The following is a 19,306-nucleotide window of genomic DNA, read 5'->3' on the forward strand; positions in this document are numbered from 1 at the left end:
CCACCCAGACCCCGTAAATCAGAGCCATACTTAACTAGACCTTCAGGAGGTTGGAATGCATAATATAGTTTAAGAAGTTGCCTAAGATGAAACAGATTCATTGTCTTTTGTAACAACATGGCCCAGGACTGAGACCCCCATCTGGTGATTCGGAGGCTTGGTGGTCACCAGTGTCCCTCCTCTGCATCTCTGTCCTCCTCTCAGGCTTCAGGACATCTTCCCAGGATTCCCATCCTCGTGCAGTAAACATCCCATAGCTGGGGGACAGGGCACTCATCTTTGTGCTCCTTTCCAGGAGAGACAAAGAAAGATCTTCCCCGTCTCCCCTTAGTGGGTTTCCCCTCCTGGCCGCTGGCAGATTGTGTAGCACACCTATTCCTAAATCAGTCACAGGCAAAGGGATGGGATTGTCCTCGGTGACAGACTAATCAGTTCACTCCCAGATCTGGGACTGCCCTACTTTGTCCAGAAGCACATGTTGCCCACTCTCTGGAACAGAAGTGGGCTCTGAGAGTAAGAACCTTGGGAGGAGTGGGGCTGGGCGGTTGCCCCTAGCATCTGTCCTTCCAATCCAGCAGCAAATACCCATGTAGGCAACACGTGTGCATGTGCAAGGCTCTTTAGTGTGATGTGGTAGTGGTGGAGGCGCTGGTGCTCAGATGGGGACATGTGAGTTCTCTGGCCATTACACATCAGTTTCTCAGCAAGCTCCATGTAGGGACCTGCTCTGGCAGGCTTCACCACCCCAGCCAAAAGTGATTTTTCCTGAGATGACCAGGATGAAATGAAAGCTTATTGGAGCCAGTTTTGGGAGCCCTGGGAGAAAAGTGGTGAAACGGTCATAATGTGTTTTGGGATGATGTAAGTCACCACAATGGGAAGCTGGAAGTTGTAGTTCTCATTTTAGTTATTCTGTATAATCGTAGTCAAAAACCCAAGCACTGGATTGATACATAAAATAGTAACTAAAATATATTGAACAGGCACTGTTCTAACATGTTATGCAGGAATTAGGTGATATAATCACCACATCATCCCTTTAAGTATATACTATTACTACCTCCAGTTTACAGAAGAAAAACTGAAGTAGAGAAAGGAAAAGAACTTGCCTGAGGTAAACCCTATAAGAGATGGAGGCAGGCTTTGAACCAAGAAGGTCTAATGCTAGGGCTCCTGTTCAGAAGCTTTGCAGCAAATGAGAATCTACTGGCTCTCATGCACGTCCACTTCTACAACTGGAAAAATCACAGGTTGACATGACCGCCAGCAACATCCTGAGAGTCCATGATTATCAGCTGAGGAAAAAAAAATCCATAAATGATGTCCTTCTTTTGAGCAAATATTAGCCCACACAGAAATTCATTTCTGAATTATAGACCCAAAGGAGTGCTCTGCCCTTTGATTTTACTTCATTCATCCAGTGATGTTATACTTTATGAATAAGCTCAACGGAAGGAAATGTGCTCATTATGTAATAATACTATTCATCGGTTTAAACACTTGGTGATTGCCTATAAAACCCTCACATTTATATATCCCAATTACTGAATAATAGTACAGGGGAGAAAGTATTATAGCTAAGATAGTCACAGATCAGTACCTCTAGATGCTCATGTGCTGGTTTTTAGTATCTACCTTAGGATGTGACCTAATGAAATATGAAGCTAATGTAGTCAGCACTCAAAATGGTACTTATGGTTTGTTTCATTATCCTTGGGTTGTTTCTGAAAGAAAAAAAATTAGTTATCTTTTTATGGTTATTCAGTAAGGATGATAGCAGCTTTACTATATTGGCTCAATAAAGATTAATTTTTTTTTGCTTAAAGTGCTTAGAGTTACTTAAAGTAATAGCATGTAATTCTTGGATCTTACTTTTTTCTATTTTTTTTTTTAATTTTTTTATTTATTTACTTATGATAGTCACAGAGAGAGAGAGAGGCAGAGACACAGGCAGAGGGAGAAGCAGGCTCCATGCACCAGGAGCCCGACATGGGATTCGATCCTGGGTCTCCAGGATCGCGCCCTGGGCCAAAGGCAGGCGCCAAACCGCTGCGCCACCCAGGGATCCCTTAAGGTAGCTTACTTTTTTCTAAATCAGTTCATTCATTCTATCATCGCCAGGAGTCCTTCCTCTGTAGCGAATTCAAATGGGCAGATATGAGGTAAGTTGCAAAATGTATGGATTTTTAAAATACTAGAGGATCTATTGGCTCACAGGAGAGAATTGTTAAAGTATTAATTCATCAGTGTCTACAGATCTCATCAGAAGAAAATTTTATTGTCCTCAGATTTTAATTTAAAAAACTTAAAACATACATGAAGTATGTGTATACCTGAATTTTCCATTAAGTAATGTTAATACTGGCATACCAAAGAAAGAATATTTGCCAGAATTGCATATGAAAATCATCTCACTTAAACTGGGGATTAGAAGATGGTGGCAGAACGGGAGAATCCCAGGCTCACCTTATCCCATGAACACAAGTAGGTAACAATCAAATCATCCTAGATACCCCAGAAATTGACCTGAAGACTATCAGAACAAACTCCACAACTAAAGGGAGAGAAGAGACCACATCAAAGAAGGTAGGAAGTACAGAGATGTGGTTTGGGAGAGAATTGGACCATGAATGCTGTGGGGAGAGGGAGCCATGTTCTCAGAGAAGAACAGGAAACTAGCACTCACGGGAGCTCATGGGGAAAATGAACCCCCATAGCAATTGGCTTGGAAAGCAAAAGGGGCTGAATTTCCTGAGTCCTTGCAACCAGTGGGGCTTAAAGCTTGGAGTTCTAAAGTCAGCAGGCTTGGCTAAGATAGAGCCTGGAGGGCACTGTGCTGCTCTTGGAAAGCAGGCAGGCCAACAACGCATGGACATACAGCATGGAAATGGCAACCTGAAGGAAAAAATCAACAAGGAAACGATAGCTTTGAATGACACACTGATCCAGATGGATTTAACAGAACATTCCATCCTCAAATAGCAGAATATACATTCTTTTCAGGTACACATGGAACGTTCTCCAGAATAATTCACATATTAGGCTATAAAACAAGCCTCAACAAATTCAAGAAGATTTAAGTCAAACCATGCATCTTTTCTGACCATGACACTATGAAACTAGAAGTCAACCATAAGTAAATCTGGAAAGACCATAAATAAATGGGGGTTAAATAACAACCTACTAAACAATGAGTGAGTCAATCAGAAAATAAAAACAGAAATTTAAAAAGTACATGGGAACAAATGAAAATGAAAACACAATAGTCCAAAACCTTTGGGATGCAGCAAAATGGTCCTGAGAGGAAAATATATAGCAATACAGGCCCACCTCAGGAAGTACGAAAAATCTCAAATGAACAACTTAATCTGACACCTAAAGGAACCAGAAAGAGAACAATAGACAAAATCTAAAGCCAGCAGAAGGAAAGAAATATTAAAGATTAGAAGAGAAATAAATGATATAGAAACTAAAAACCAATAGAACAGATCAAAGACACCAGGAGATGGTTCTTTGAAAAACCCAACAAAATTGACAAGCCTTTAGCCAGACCTATCAAGAAAAAAATAAAAAGGACCCAAATAAATAAAATAGCAAATGAAAGAGAAGAAATAACAACCAATGCCACAGAAATACAAGCAATTATAAGAGAATATTATGAAAAATTACATGCTAACAAACTGGATAACCTAGAAGAAATGGATAAATTTCTATAAATATATAAACTACCAAAACTGAAATAGAAAGAAATACAAGATTTGAACAGAGAGATAACCAGCAGAGAAATTGAATCAGTAATCAAAAAACTCCGAACAAACAAATGTCCAGGGCCAGATGGCTTCATAGGCCAAGTTTACCAAACATTTAAAGAAGAGTCAATACCTATTCTTCTCGAACTACTCCAAAAAATAGAAAGGAAGGAAAGCTTCCAAATTCATTCTATGAGGCCAGCTTTACCCTAATACCATAACCAGATAAAGACAGAAGTAAAGAAGAGATCAATAGGCCAATATTCCTGGCGAACATAGATGCAGAACTGCTCAACAAAGTATTAGCAAACCAAATCCAACAATATGTTAAAGAAATTATTTACTGAATCAAGTGAAATTTGTTCCCAGGATGCAAGGGTGTTTCAATATTCACAAATCAATCAACATGATATGTCGCATCAATAAGAGAAAGGATAAGAACCATATGACCACTTCAAAAGATGCAGAAAAAGCATTTGACAAAGTACAATATGCATTCATGATAAAAACTCTCAACAAAGTAGATTTAGAGGGAAAAACCTCAATATGCCAAAGGTCATATATAAGAAATCCATAGCCAACATCATCCTTAATGGAGAAAAACTGAGAGTGTTTCTTCTATGGTCAGGAACAATACAAGGATGTCCACTCTTACCACTTTTATTCAACATAGTACTAGAAGGCTAGTCAAAGCATTCAGACAACAAAAATAAATAAAAGGAGTCTAAATCATAAGGAAGAAGTAAAACTTTTACTATTTGCAGATGACATGATATTATATATAGAAATCCTAAAGGATCCACCAAAAAAAAAAAAAACCAGCTAGAATTGATAAATAAATCCAGTAAAGTTGCAGGATACAAAATCAATGTAGAGAAATCTGTTGTATTTCTGTACATCAGAAAGAGAAATTAAGAAAGCAATCCCTTTTACAACTGTAACAAAATTAAAAAATACCTAGAAATATACTTAAGAGGCAGAAAACCTTTACTCTGAAAATTATAAAACATTGATGAAAGTAATGGAAGATGACACAAAGAAATGGAAAGACATTCCATGCTCATAGATTGGAAGAACAAATACTGTGAAAATGTCTGTACTACCCAAAGTGATCTACACATATAATGCAATCCCTATCAAAATACCAGTAGCATTTTTCATAGAATAGAACAAACCTAAGTTTTATATGGAACCACAAAAGACCCCAAAGAGTGAAAGCAGTCATGAGAAAGAAAAGCAAAGCTGAAGGCATCACCATTCTAGACTTCAAGTTTTATTACAAAGCTGTAGTAATCAAGACAGTGTGGTATTGGCATAAAAATAGACACATATATCTATTCTATGGAACACAATATAAAACTCAAAAATAAACCCACAACTATATTATTTATTAGTCTTCAACAAAGCAGGAAAGATTTCAAATGGGAAAAAGTCTCTTCAACAAATGATGTTGGGAAAACTGGACAACTACATGCAAAAGAATGAAATTGAACCACTTTCTTATACTATACATCAAAAATAAACTCAAAATGGATTCAAGACCTAAAGCCATAAAAATCCTAGAAGAGAACACAGGCAATAATTTCTCTGACATCAGCTGTAGCAACATCTTTCTAGACATGTCTCCTGAAGCAAGAGGAACAAAAGCAAAAATGAATTATTGGGACTATATCAAAATAAAAAGCTTCTGCACAGTGAAGGAAACAACCAACAAATCTAAAAGACGATCTACTGAGTGGGAGAGGATATTTGCAAATAACATACAAGATAAAGTATTAGTATCCAAAATATATAAAGAACTTCTACAACTCAATTAAAAAAATGAGCAGAAGACATGAACAGACATTTCTCCAAAAAGGACATACAGATGGCCAACAGACACATGAAAAGATGCTCAATATCACTCATCATCAGAGAAATGAAATCAAAACCATGATAAGATACCACCTCACACCTGTCAGAATGGCTAAAATCAACAAGAAATAACAGATGTTGGAGAGGGTGTGGAGAAAGGGGAACCCTTATGCTCTGTTGGTGGGAATGCAAGCTAGTGTAGCCACTGGGGAAGACAGTGTGGAGTTTCCTCAAAAAGTTAAAAATAGAGCTACCTTATGACCCAGTAATTGCAGTACTGCATATTTACATGAAGAATGTGAAAACACTAATTTAAAGGGATACATGCACTCTGGTGTTTATAGCAGCATTTTTTACAATAGCCACGATGTGGAAGCAGCCCAAGTGTTTATCAATAGATGAATGGATAAAGATATATATACACAATATATATACACAATAACATGGGTGGATCTGGAGAGTATAATGCTAAGTGAAGTAAGCAAGTCAGAGACAGACAAATACCATATGATGTCATTCATATGTGGAATATAAGAAACAAAGCAAATGAGCAAAGGGAAAAAAAGAGAGAAACCAAGAAACAGATTCCTAACTCTTGAGAACACACTGCTGGTCACCAGAGGGGAGGTAGGTAGGAGGATGGATGGAAGAGGTGATAGGGATTAAGGAGTGCACCTGTTGTAATGAGCACCAGGTGATACATGGAATTGTTGAATCACTGTATTGTATACCTGATACTAAGAAAACACTGTATGTTAACTAGAATTAAAATTAAAACTTAAAATATAAATTATAATAACTAAGTTTTCATTTGAGTGGAGGCTTTCTTGCCGTTAGAGCTTCTCTAGGATTAATTAATACTTAGCAAGGTACAAACTAACCAACCAGTTCTTAATTATTTACAGGTTGATGAAACTTTCTAGAGGCTCCTGATTTTGTTTTTTCCATGATTAGGTGGTTCATTGCTCACTGGAAGCATGTTTTGCAAAAACTGGAAGTTTGATACTACATAAGGCAAGCTAAGATTTGGTATATCCCCACAATCTAGGGCATACACTGGAAAACAGACATGAAATAAACCCATGAGTATAAAACCAGGGATCCTTTCTGAAGTAGATTTGCTTCACTTAGCTCAATCTTGATGGATTGGTCAAGATGAATTCAGTGTATTGATTGTTTCCAGAGTTGGAAAGCTTGACAGGTGCCATGTTGAGTGTGAAACTTCTTTACAAGCTGGTTGGCTGCTTGATACCATTGTTCTGCTTTATCAGATACTTTATGTGATGTCTCTCATCCCTCAATTTACTCAGTGCATTTGCTTCACTCCTGCTGAGCGTGGACCCAGATGTCAGCCTCTGGAGTTCATGAGCGGTCTCCATGTGGCTTCCATGGGGTCCGTTGTCCTTCTTCCCCAGGTCCTGTCAGCCGCAGTTCAGACTTGGTCTAAGAGTTCCTGTCCAGGTGTGGCAGGGGCACCACCTTGGGTCTGTCAGTGTGGATGCAGAACCTGCAGCCACCTCCCTTCCCGTGCTGAGCCCCTTGCTGGCTTCCCTGGCGGCTGAGCCAGGCCCATGTGAAGGATGGGTAGCAGAATATGCCTCTCTGCATAAGGGTTAATTTGAGCTGATTATTTTGGGAGACAGCAGACAAAGGATAAGCTCTGGAAGTAGAATAGAAGTTACCCTTTTGTAAGGGACTGGACAGCTTCAAAGACTATGTCTCTTCCCACGCAGGAAGAGAAGGATGTGTCCATGTCAGGACGCGTGCACCAATGCAGAAAACATGACTCAGATCTGTGTAGCTAACCTCATTCTGTTTACATACTTTCCCTGTCACCTGCCCAGAACTGGCTCCCCCACACCTTTTCTCTCTTCCACCTAGCTGAAGATGGTGTTGCAGCCTGAATTGTGAGCCACCTCTTTGATAGGTACACATTTCTCCCCAGGCATGTCCCCATTGGCACATGAGGTCTATGTATTAGTAAACTTCTTTTTGGGGTTTTTCTCCGTTAATCGTCTTTTGTGGCAGGAACCACAGCAGAAAACTTAGAGGGTTTACCTTTTTTTTAAATATTTTATTTATTATTCATGAGAGAATAATAAATAAAACACAGAGAGTAAGGCAGAGATACAGGCAGAGGGAGAAACCACTTTTACAAGCCAACCAGCTTGTAAAGAAGTTTCACACTCAACACGGCACCTGTCAGGCTTCCTATGGGGAGTCTGATGCAGGACTTGATCCCAGACTGCAGGATCACGACTTGAGCCAAAGGCAGACGCTCAACCACTGAGCCACCTAGGCATCCCAATTTAGAGGATTTAAAGGAAAGTGGTTTCCCCTCCTGTACCCGAGTATCTCCATCCCTATACTACCTTCCCTTCCTCTTTCTGGGCTGTCAGACAGTTCAGACTGCCTACCTTCCAATGGACTCACACTACTGATGAGAAATTCTCTGGTTTCTGGATCACTTCCTAGTATATTTCCTCATTGCTGATCCATAACATTGTCCATATTCTGTGGACAACATCCACAAATCCTTCCCACTACACTTTGTAAAAACAAGTTCCTCCCTCGTGTATAATATTCTGCTCTATATAAAGTTTTTGGTCTCTATCTCTTCTCAGTGGTGAAAGACTTTGAAAATGGGTAGCTGGTCTTACCATCCCAAAGCCCCCAAGAACTGTGAAGAACGCTTGGCACATGATATCTCCCCAAAACCCCTGCACTAAGAGATGTGACTGAACGTTAACATGGTTTCTGGCTGGCAGCCTAAGGTCAGCATCCCTGGGACAACCCAGCGCCCCCTTGAGTTCCAGCCTGGAAAAGCGTGGGGCTCTGAAAAGAATTGACTGTTCATTCTAGCCAACACCTGGCGATGGGCCCCTGGCCTCCCTTTCTCATGGCATTTGCTATAAAAGGCCCGCAGTCGTAAATCCCTTCTCTGTCCCTCCAAGGGACGTATATATCTCCTGTGACTCGGGGGTGTCTTTCTCAGGGACCCAACAGCCATCAGGAAGGACAGGGTCTCTGCCTCCCGTCTCTGTGGGAGGACGGACTCTTGACTCTGATCATTGCCAGCCAGCAGACACAGCTGCCTAATCACATTTACACCAAGCTACGCTTTGTCATTTTTCAGTTCTGTGACTACTTGCATCCCTACCTGCCTCCTCATCCTCCCCTTAAAATTCCCAGTCATGTCTGTGTAACTCAGAATGGAGTCCTCCTTTCCCTTGCCATCAGCAGTTACTGAATGCTGTTTCCACTGTTTCAGCAGACCTCCAGCCTGTTGATATCTGACACCCTAGCACGGGCTATGGGCAATACGGTGTGACACCTCTCTTGAGTCCCTGAGAAGAGCCTGCAAGGCCAATTCGGGATAGAGGAGTGTGGGGGCTGTGCATGTATTCATTCACTCATGCCTTGTTTAATCATGCCCCAGGCACTGCAGTGTGTGATGGCTCCCACAGAACTGCGTGGCTCGTAGAACCACATGAGAGGAGGACATCGGACTCCCAGATACAACTGCTCCCACCACAGCACTTTCTGCAGTCACCTAAGTGTGGAGGATTGATGGAAATTGGTCAGGCTGATAGATTTGTTCACAAAGGTGTTTTATGGCATTAGAAAATTTAATATATTCTTTACATATTGATGGAGGGTTGTTAAATCTCATTGCTAATGGTTTTGTAACGTAAATACCAAGTGAGAAGAGGTCATTTGCACCTGCTTTCTGGATTTGCAGTTTCACAAGATTTTTTTTTTTTTTTTTGGTTGGTTCAGTGTGTGTGTTTTTTGTTGTTGGAAACAGTCTTCAGAGAATCCCACTTTAACCTCGCAGAATGAATCACAGGTGTTTTTCCTTATTTCGCAGCCCAAATATCAAGTTACTGGGATCTCTCAGCCTTGTAATTATATGCCAATACTACATGAGGTGCTGATTGTCTGCGTTTGATTCACCCATTATTTGGTCTCTCCCCCTTCCTCACCCAAAGGTTACATTTGCATAAAAGATATTTGAGGATGACGCTTGATCATCGGAGGCTTGAGTCCTTACTGCCTACATTACAGGCTGTGGTGGAGAGAGATCAATCTGAGAGACATCTAGCAATCCAGGTGCAGGCTTTTGACATTGTCAGGAAATCATCTTCATGAGGGAACTGTGAAATTCTAATGTCTCAATTACCACATGTTACAAGCCTCCCTCCCACGCTTTGTCTTACCACCCCATCTTCTGTAACCCCCTCCCACTGAGGGTGAGAGATGGAGGAATCATGCTCAACTTTTGTGCAGTTCCCAGACTGAACTGTGCATCAGAATCACCTGGGGGTTTCTACACACACACAAAACCTCACTCTTTACAAAGAGACAAGTTCTGTTAATGAAAGGTCAGGGCTCAGGCATTTATATTTTTAAAGCTTTCTGGGGGCTTTTGATGCAAACCAGGACTGGAAAAACTATGGTCCATATAACAGAAATGTGAGTTATACAGCCACACCAAAGGAGGGGTTCAGTAACCATGTGCAAATCATATCCTGGAATCCAAGGGCTCCTGAAAAGTTGGGTAGCCTTTTTTGCCAAACACTGCTCCCCCCATTGCAGGATGTGTTGGAGTATAAATACCTCTCCTCACCACCCCCAACACACCCGCCATCACCGACCACACCCTAGGAGGTGTGAGCATGATGTGAAAGATGGACACCACGCCCTCGGAGAAACGGCCAGCCAACATTTTAGCAAAACTTTATGTTTGCCTTACATTTTTCTTAGTTTGGTTTTCCCTAAAATAAACTCTAAGACAAGAACTTAGATGCAATTGAAGGAGCAGGGAATGTGAGTCAAGGAAGGGAGAAAAGCCAAGATGGGATGCACCATTGTGCAGACTCCCACTGTAGGTGACCAGGGCTCACTCCTGTGCAAGCCTCCGAGGAGCAGTGTGGAGGCAGCTCAGGAGTGTCCTGTCAGAGGACCAGAAAACTGGAGGACTTACCCACCAGCAACAGTCCCAGGCCAACCCAGGGCTGCCACCAGGGGCATTTAAACTGCAGTTCTTGGGTGCAGCCTTTCCTGAACCAGGCAAGCTCACAGGGTGCCTCAGGAAGCCTCTGCAGAAGAGCACAGGTGTGGGCTTTTGAGTCTAGAAGCGTTCTGTGCACACAGAAGCTGCCCACCATCACTGCAGGTGACCTCAGAGCAGGCTGACAATATCTGAAGCCCAAATTTTGAGACGTTTCCAACTGGATCTTATCTGGGTCTAGTCTCAAAGGCCCTGATACAAAGGAGTGTCCCTACCAGTACAGACTGACCTGGTACATGGTCAGTGGGAAACAGAGACAGGCGAGGACCAGGACAAATGTTTCCATTCCCATGGCCATGAAAGGCTTCCTTTAGACCAGGATAGCAGCTACACGAAGGCATTCTAAGTATTGAACTACCTGCTCTCAGATGCTGCCTTTCCTCTGTGCTGTGCGACAGGGAGCACCTTTTCTGGGTTCCGCTGCCCTCTGGCTTCCTGGAGAGGTGGGTATCGCCAAAGATGGAAAGTGGGGATCAGAGAAATGCCAGAGCATTCCACCCTTTCCCATGCTTTGAGGGCCCTGCCAGCAGGGACTACACTGCTCCGTGACTCTACCTCCCACTGACTGCCTATCCCTAGTACTGGAGATTAGAATTCCAAAATTAATCTCACTGGAATAAAACCAAGGAATGGGCAGGGTTGTGTTCATTTCTGGAGGCTCTAGGAGGGAATTCGTTTTCTTGACTACTCTAGAGTCTAGGGCTGGCCTCATTCCGTTACCCCCTCCTGCCTTCAAGGTCAGCAATGGCTGGTAGAGTCTTTCTCATGGTGTCCTTTGACCTACTTTTTTCTCTCCCTTTTCTGCTTTTAAGGACTCTCTGGTCCACTCAGATAATCCAGGATAACCTCCACATTTTAAGGTCAGCTGATTAGCAACCCTAACTCCATTTGCTACCTTAACTCCCTTTTACCATGCAATGTAACACATTCATAGATTCTGGGAATGAAGATGTGGATATTGTGGGGGAGGCCACTGTTTAGCCAGTTACATCAGATTTCTAAAACGGCAACTCTCTTCTGCAAATGATGCTTTTAGGTCCTGGAAGCGTGCAAGTTTGGTAACATGAGCAAGTATGGGAAGGGCATCCATCACATAGGGCCACAGTGAGTCATTTCTTTTCCTTTATTCTAAAAGGAAGATGAGGTCTTCTATCTGTTGAATAGTCTACATAAACACTTACTAGGTGTAAAACATGCTCCCATAATGGAGATAAAGGTGAATTTTCCATGGATTTTGCACTCAAGCACCTTTCTATCTACCAGAAACTTAAACATGCACAAAGTATACACAGACCAATGCAGGGAATGAGTAGAGCTGAATGACATTCTGCTCCGTGGAGTCACAGAATTGCCACATTGGCCTCACACTTCCAAAGTCAAGCCCTAGTGATTGTCTTCTCACCTGGGGGATGTCTTTTAAGTGTCACGCTGGGGAGGATGAGGGTGGCTTAGGCCAGGAGATATGGCCATAGGACACTGAACGTGTTACTCCATATGAATCTCAAGTTAAATATGGGATTTATTCTTTAATCATTTGGGGCAAATGGGATGAGTTCATGTAGCAAATGCTTACCATGAGGTTGCAGGGTGAGGACATCTCCACACCTTCTCATTTCTCTCCTGCTGCTCAGTGACTGTCCTTGTTCTATTCCATGCTGCTTCAATGTTTAATCCCGTTAAGTATCCCACATCTTAAAAATGTCTTTGTCTTAACCTTAGAAACTTGCATCTCTAGAGTAAATATTTTATACAATCACATTGATCTGTATTGAAAGAGTTACTGTTCTAGGAGATCCTTGCCGTGGTAGAAGTCATATCCAGACCATGGATGGATCAGGACAGAGGGACTGGGCTCAAGAATTAGACAAAACTGAAGGGAAACAATTGGGGATTAGATAAGACATTTTGCCCTAAGTCATGGGAACCAATTCAAGCTCTTAGGAAGCATGTGGGACTTGCAGGGGACTGGACAGTAAGTGTCCAGGAACCTCTGCTGCTCCTCTATGCCACTCCCTGTTTCTGCTCTGTTCTCCATTACCTGCAAGCTGGTTTTCCCATCAATTCAGCCTGTGCTATAGCACATGGTCCCCCTCAGGGGCTACCTGTCTCTCAGTCCCCATCTACAGGGATAGGAGGAGGGCTTGACTGGTCATCTTGACCCCATATCCAGTCAACTATGAGCTCAGAGGGCACAGTCATGTAGTATGAATGAGGCCATTCTCATGGCCTCAGAAAAGGCATTGTTTGGAATTAGCCAAACTCATGCTTAGGGGCACAGTCCTCCAGATGGTCAAGTCCACCCAAGACTTCTGACACCAACTGCAAGTTCACAGGTTTCCGAGAACTATCCTTGGATTCAAGAATTCATTAAAAAGTCTCATAGAACCCACTAAGAATTATTACTCTCATGGACACATTTACTACAAGGATAAGATACACATTAGAATCAGCCAAAGGAGGAAGCATAGAGCAGAGTCTGGGAAGCTTACAAATGTGAAGATTCTGTCGTGCTCAGTGTACCTTTCGGCACTGATGTATGGCTGAACTGACTGAGTGTTGTCAGGCCTGGAAGCTCACCCAAGCTTTGGTGTCCAGGTATTTTACTGAGGCTTCATTACCTAGACATGATTAATTCATCAATTGCCCATGTGTTTGAACTAAATTTCCAGCTCCCATCCCTGGAGGTCAGGTTGGTATCAGCAGTCTGAGACCCCTGTGCTCTCATCATATGATTGGTCTTTCTGACCTGGTTAGTCCCCACTCTAAGACTGCTAGGTGTGTCCTCCCACCCCAGTCATCTTAGTAATTAACTATCAGAGGTGGTACAAGGAGCCTGCCATGAATGAGAAAGACATCCCTATCAGGAAATTCCAAGTGGATCAGGAGCCAAAGATAAAGGCCAGTCCTGTTTGGGATAAGGACAAATTCCTTACTACACAGAAGTAAACATAGTAGCCATTCTGCTTAAATGGTCTTAATGCAAAACACAATAAAATAGAATTTAATTTAATTTTTTTTTTGAGAGAAAGAGAGTGAGTGCTCAAGGGGAGGGGAGGGATAGAGGAGGAGAGAGAGAGCATCTAAAGCAGACTCCCTTCTCACTGTGATGTCTGATGCGAGGCTTGATCTCACGACCCTGAGATCATGACTTGAGCCAAAACCAAGAGTCAAATGCTTAACCAACTGAGCCACCCAGGTGCCCCCAGTGGGCTCTAATTTTAAAGAAAGCTTCATGTTTTCTGCTCTGTGGTGACCACAGAAAGCAGGGTCAGAGACCTGGTGGTGGACTCCATCCCTTGCTGATGCACCAGCCCACAGTGGAGTTGACTGTAGCTAAGAGTCCATGGTGGCTGGGGAGAGGGGGTAGTACCCGCAGTGTCAAAGAACATTCAGGGCAACACGTGGTTCCAATGACCAGAACAGGTCCCAAGTCCTTTGTATTCAGTGAAGTCAGGCTTCTGGATTCTCCCACCTTCCTTTTCTGTATCTCCTGTCTTGTCCCAGCTGTCTTCCAGTGGCCCCAAAACCCCAGGATTATGACTCTTTCTTTGCCACAGCCAGCTCCATTCACACAGCCGTGCCCACAATCCTAATCACTCAGCTGCTGGGAAGGGTTGTAGTCAGGTAAACTAATGCATAATTCATGTTTAATCATGTATGTCCTTTGCAAATTCTGTTCTGTTTACCAGGAAAGAGAGTCAAAGTCTGAATTCAGAGTGAGTTACAGTCAGGGATTAGACTGTTAAAGTTGTCAAAAGCGAGAAGACTAACCTGTTATTTTAAACAATTTGATGCAAACCTGGTCAGCAACACCGATTTGGAGAGCAGGAAATTAAACAACATAGACTATTATTGCAGGGTTTTCAATAAACTCAAGTGTGCAGACTCCTGCTTATCTCTTCCTAGTGGGGTGGCAAACTAATTATTTTAGCTAAGACAGCAGGCACCTCAGAAAACAGAAGCCAACCAAATCAACAATTCTCTGAGTCAAGTTCAAAGTAACAAGTCCCAGAGACAAGGAACTTCAAACTCCACCCATTTCTCCTTGTTTTGAATTTGAATACACTGCCAGGGAAGGCTCACACTCCCAATGGGACGAAAATGGCAATTGAATTGTGCAGAAGCAAAACACACAGATATAGATGGATCTGAGCATCACACAAGCTTCACCATGTAATCAGTATGAATATAGACGTTGCAACACTGGAGAAGTAGCTCAGCCTTACTGGGTATGATGAAATGCAAACTTGGGTCACCAAAGCCTTTTTCCAGACTTAACCTCCAAATCTTTAAGATTTGGGGTGGAGCGTGTCAACATGGAAACTGCCCATCAACTTGATTCAGAATAGAACATCTAGTGATATGAAAGACAGGACATCTCTACACAGGTGAATACTAATTCAAACTCTAGGGACATTCTGGACTTCGGTGAATTCTCTGGGAGTGGTATTATCAACATCAGCAGCAAGTTCCCAGACAAGAGTCTGAGAAAACTCTTTATTTGGATAACATTGGTTTTTATATAATTCAAACCTGTTATTTCCATAGCGGGCCTAGAGAAGCCATTAAGTAGACCCTGACTTTTTTATTTAAGGAGAGAAAATTTATTTAATTTATTTAAATTCAATTTACCAACATATAGTATAACACTCAGTGTTCATCTCATCACATGCTCTCCTTAATACCCGTCACCCAATCACCCCATCCCCACCCCCCATCAACCCTCAGTTTGTTTTCCAGAGTCGGGAGTCTCTCATGGTTTGTGTTCCTCTCCAATTTTTCCCTACTCAGTGTTCCCTCCTTCCCTATGGGCCCTTTCACTATTTCTTATATTCCACAAATGAGTGAAAACATATGATAACTGTCTTTCTCTGATTGACTTGTTTCGCCAGCATAATACCCTCTAGTTCCATCCACTTAGAAGCAAATGGCAGGTATTCATCCTTTCTGATGGCTGAGTAATATTCCATTGTGTATATACACCACATCTTTTTTATCCATTCATCTGTGGAAGGACATCGTGGCTCTTTCCACAGCTTGGCTATTGTGGACATTGCTGCTGTGAACATTGGGGTACAGGTGTGACTACATCTGTATATTTGGGATAAATACCTAGTAGTGCAATTACTGGGTTATAGGGTAGCTCTATTTTTAACTTCTTGAAGGTGTACCAGTTTGCATTCCCACCAACAGTGCAAGAGGATTCCCCTTTCCCCACATCCTCCCCAACATTTGATGTTTTCTGTCTTTTTAATTTTAGCCATTTTCACTGGTGTAAGGTGATAGATATCTCATTGTAGCTTTGAATTGTATTTTCCTGATGGCAAGTGACATGGAGCATTTTTTCATGTGCTTATTGGCCATGTGTAGGTCTTCTTTGGAGAAATGTAGGTTCATGGCTTCTGCCCATTTCTTGACTAGATTGTTCTTTGGATGTTGAGTTTGATAAGTTCTTTATAGATCTTGGATACTAGGCCTTTATCTGATAGGTTATTTGCAAATATCTTCTATTCTGTAGGTTGTCTTTTAGTTTTGACTATGTCCTTTGCTATATATCTTGATGTAGTCCCAATAGTTCATTTTTGTTTCTGTTTCCTTGCCTCTGTAAGAAGGCAAGAAGTTGCTGTAGCCAAGTTCAAAAAGGTTGTTGCCTGTGTTCTTCTCTAGGATTTTGATGGATTCCTCTCTCACATTTAGGTCTTTGATCCATTTTGAGTTTATCTTTGTGTATGGTGTAAGAGAATGGTCTACTTTCATTCTTCTATATGTGGCTCTCCAATTTTCCCAACACCATTTATTGAAGAGACTGTCCTTTTTCCATTGGATATTCTTTTCTGCTTTGTCGAAGATAAGTTGACCATAGAGTTGAGGTTCCATTTCTGGGTTCTCTATTCTGTTCCATTGATCTTTGTGTCTGTTTTTGTGCCAGCACTATACTGACTGGATGATCACAGTTTTGTAATATAGCTTGAAGTCAAGCATTGTGATGCCCCCAGCTTTGGTTTTCTTTTTCAACATTCCTCTGGGTATTCAAGGTCTTTTCTGGTTCCATCCAAATCATAGGGTTATTTGTATCGGCTTTGTGAAAAATGTCAATGATATTCTGATAGGGATTGTACTGAATGTGTAAATTGCTCTGGGTATCACAGACATTTTCACAATATTTATTCTTCTAATCCATGAGCATGGAATGTTTTCCCATTTCTTTGGGTAGACACTGATTTTTACAACTCGATTTACATTTGGAAATTTAAGGTTCTTGATTTCAGTTGACGTATTTGTGAATCTAAATTATTGCAAATTCCTACTGACTATGCTAGTCATTTTATATGCTTAGAAAGTATTGCTTTGGATGGTTATGTTAATTGCCATTTCGAACCAATTTCTGTGTGTGTGTGTGTGTGTGTGTGTGTGTGAGAAAACAAACTGTTACAAATCACCATTCTGCATCACAGTTTGGTAGTAAATTATAGTATATTGAGCTAAAGTGTTTCTGTTGTAATGTAGAATGGAGAAAATTATCAAAATTTACTATCCATAGTGAAAAGCTTAATGTTCATTGTCTTTTGTAAACATGGAAATTAAAACAATTAGGAATAAGAAATGAACTTTGTTTGTTTACAAACACAATCAATTCTATTCATCAATACTTTTCTGGTCTTTAGGGAATCCATTGTTCTCTTTGTGACAGTTGAATAGATTTAGATATTATTCTCCTAGCCTTCATTTTAAATTAAACATGCTCAGTAATTATTTATAGAGTGCTTTGCAGCTATAAATTGCAGGGTACTGCAGGAGACACAGGGAGAATAGACCCAATTTCTGTCCTTAAATATATATATTTTTTATTCATTCATGAAAGACACATAGAGAGAGAGGCAGAGATACAGGCAGAAGGAGAAGCAGGCTCCATGCAGGAATCCTGATGTGGGACTCTATCCCGGGACTCCAGGATCATGCCCTGAGCCAAAGGCAGATGCTCAACCACTAAGCCACCCAGGCGTCCCTGTCCTTAAAAATTTAGGTTTTACATTGAGATATAAAGGTTCTGGTTCAGGGGTCATTTTCTAGCTATTTTCACATAAGTTCTTATTTACATCATCTAATAATCTTTTAAAGTAGAGAAACTACTTTCATTAAATATAAGGCATAGTATTAGGGTAGTTATAACACTGTGATGTGGGCTGAGGCATGGTAACATTACACAGATGATAAGTGAAGGAATTCTCAGTCCATTTCTAGTGCTCTCACCATGTTTGAGACAGAGTTAAGTGCCTATGTGTTAAGAAAGTGCTTGAAGGGTTTGGAGGAGGTCGCATAATAATAATTTGAAAAATCTCCCCAATGAATGCTATATGAATCTCAGTTTCTTCTTAGAATCTCTGTTGCGTATATTTAACCCCATCATTCTAGTTATTTCCCTGGCAGATTATAGATTTGTCTTTGCAACTGAGTCAACATGAGTTCTCTCCTTGGACAAGCCAGAAATCACACCAGGTGAGTTGTTGCACAAAGGAAACTTTATTTGCAGTAAATCAGATCACAGAATGGCTTCCAAAGTAGCGACTCCCTGAGAGAGGGTGAATGCATGTAGAGGTGGGAGGGAATAAGGCCTCGCCTGAGCCTTAAGGAAATGCGCCTGTGCATTATGTAAATAGGGCTAGTGCTCCTCCTTGAGTGGGGATTTTAGCATTATAATGAGCTAAAGGGCCATTCTAGAGGTCATACTAGAGGTCACCATAGTCCTTCTGCACAGGGGCCAGTTGGGGTTATGCTGAAACTGGTCTGGGTGATCTGGGCTGGTCAGGACAGTTGCTGCTGCTCCAGGGGTGGTTTTTGGTTTCCAGATTTCCATTTGCCTGAGTTAAGAGACAAGCTGTAAAGAAGAGCTTAAAGGAAAATGTGGGCCAAGGGTCGATGAGGACAAGCAGGTGGGCAGTCAAGGTCAGGTCTTGGGGTGCAGCTGGTGACACCTTCACTTCTTTGGCCTGCATTTCTGTATGCTCTCTCCCATTCTTCTCACCTCTTTCCCTCTGCATTCTTGGAGAGCTGTTTTTAGACTGTCGCTCAGTTTTCTGCAGGATTAATGTGTTTCCTTCTGCCTCTAGAGCACATGGCTCACTCTTTATGGTGCATTGTTCCAATTACAGAAGTGCTATATTTTCTTGATTCCTTGAGAAAAGCAGAAGTTCTCTAAAATTTTTGAAAGCATGCCCTTCTTCCGGGTTTTTAGATTCAAAAAACCTTAAAAAGAAAGGCTCAATTGTATGAGTTACCTGATCTCACAGCATTTCTTTATCTGAAAGTAAGGTTCATAGTAGTGTTCACTTCAAAGGGTTGGTATGGCAGGTAAATGAGTGAGGACACTTAAAGACTGGCCCAGTCAGGGGACAGAAACCACACAGCAGGCTAAGCTGGGGAAGTTTAATGTAAAACTTTATTGACCATGATAAAAGACTATCTGGTAGAACAAACTCTGTGTGGTCCTCCAGGTTGAGGGAGGCAGGAAGGACAAACCTGGGAAGGGCTCAGGCTTCCACTGCAGGTGATGTGGCTCAGCCCACAAGTAGAAGTTTCCCTGTTTGGCCAGACTGGAGCTGCTGGGCAAGCAGCAGGCTTCTGGAACACA

The 19,306-nt window shown here is 41.8% G+C and overlaps 1 long non-coding RNA gene across 4 annotated transcripts in view; it reads right to left on the reverse strand.

Moving 5' to 3' along the window:
- The window catches only part of LOC140634701 (uncharacterized), a 28,027-nt gene extending 15,222 nt beyond the window's left edge, over positions 1-12,805 (reverse strand). For 3 of the 4 annotated variants that reach the window (XR_012032088.1, XR_012032090.1, XR_012032091.1), the window contains exons 1-2: positions 12,251-12,797; positions 1,110-1,295 (exon numbers count right to left, since the gene is read on the reverse strand). This is a non-coding gene — a long non-coding RNA (uncharacterized lncRNA). Of the gene's footprint in view, positions 1-1,109; positions 1,296-12,250 lie in introns of all 4 variants that reach the window. The other variant, XR_012032089.1, reaches the window with a different exon arrangement.
- Between the last annotated feature and the right edge of the window lie 6,501 nt (positions 12,806-19,306).

Source organism: Canis lupus, chromosome 6 (genome assembly GCF_048164855.1).
Source record: "Canis lupus baileyi chromosome 6, mCanLup2.hap1, whole genome shotgun sequence".
NCBI classification, from domain to species: Eukaryota; Metazoa; Chordata; class Mammalia; order Carnivora; family Canidae; genus Canis; species Canis lupus.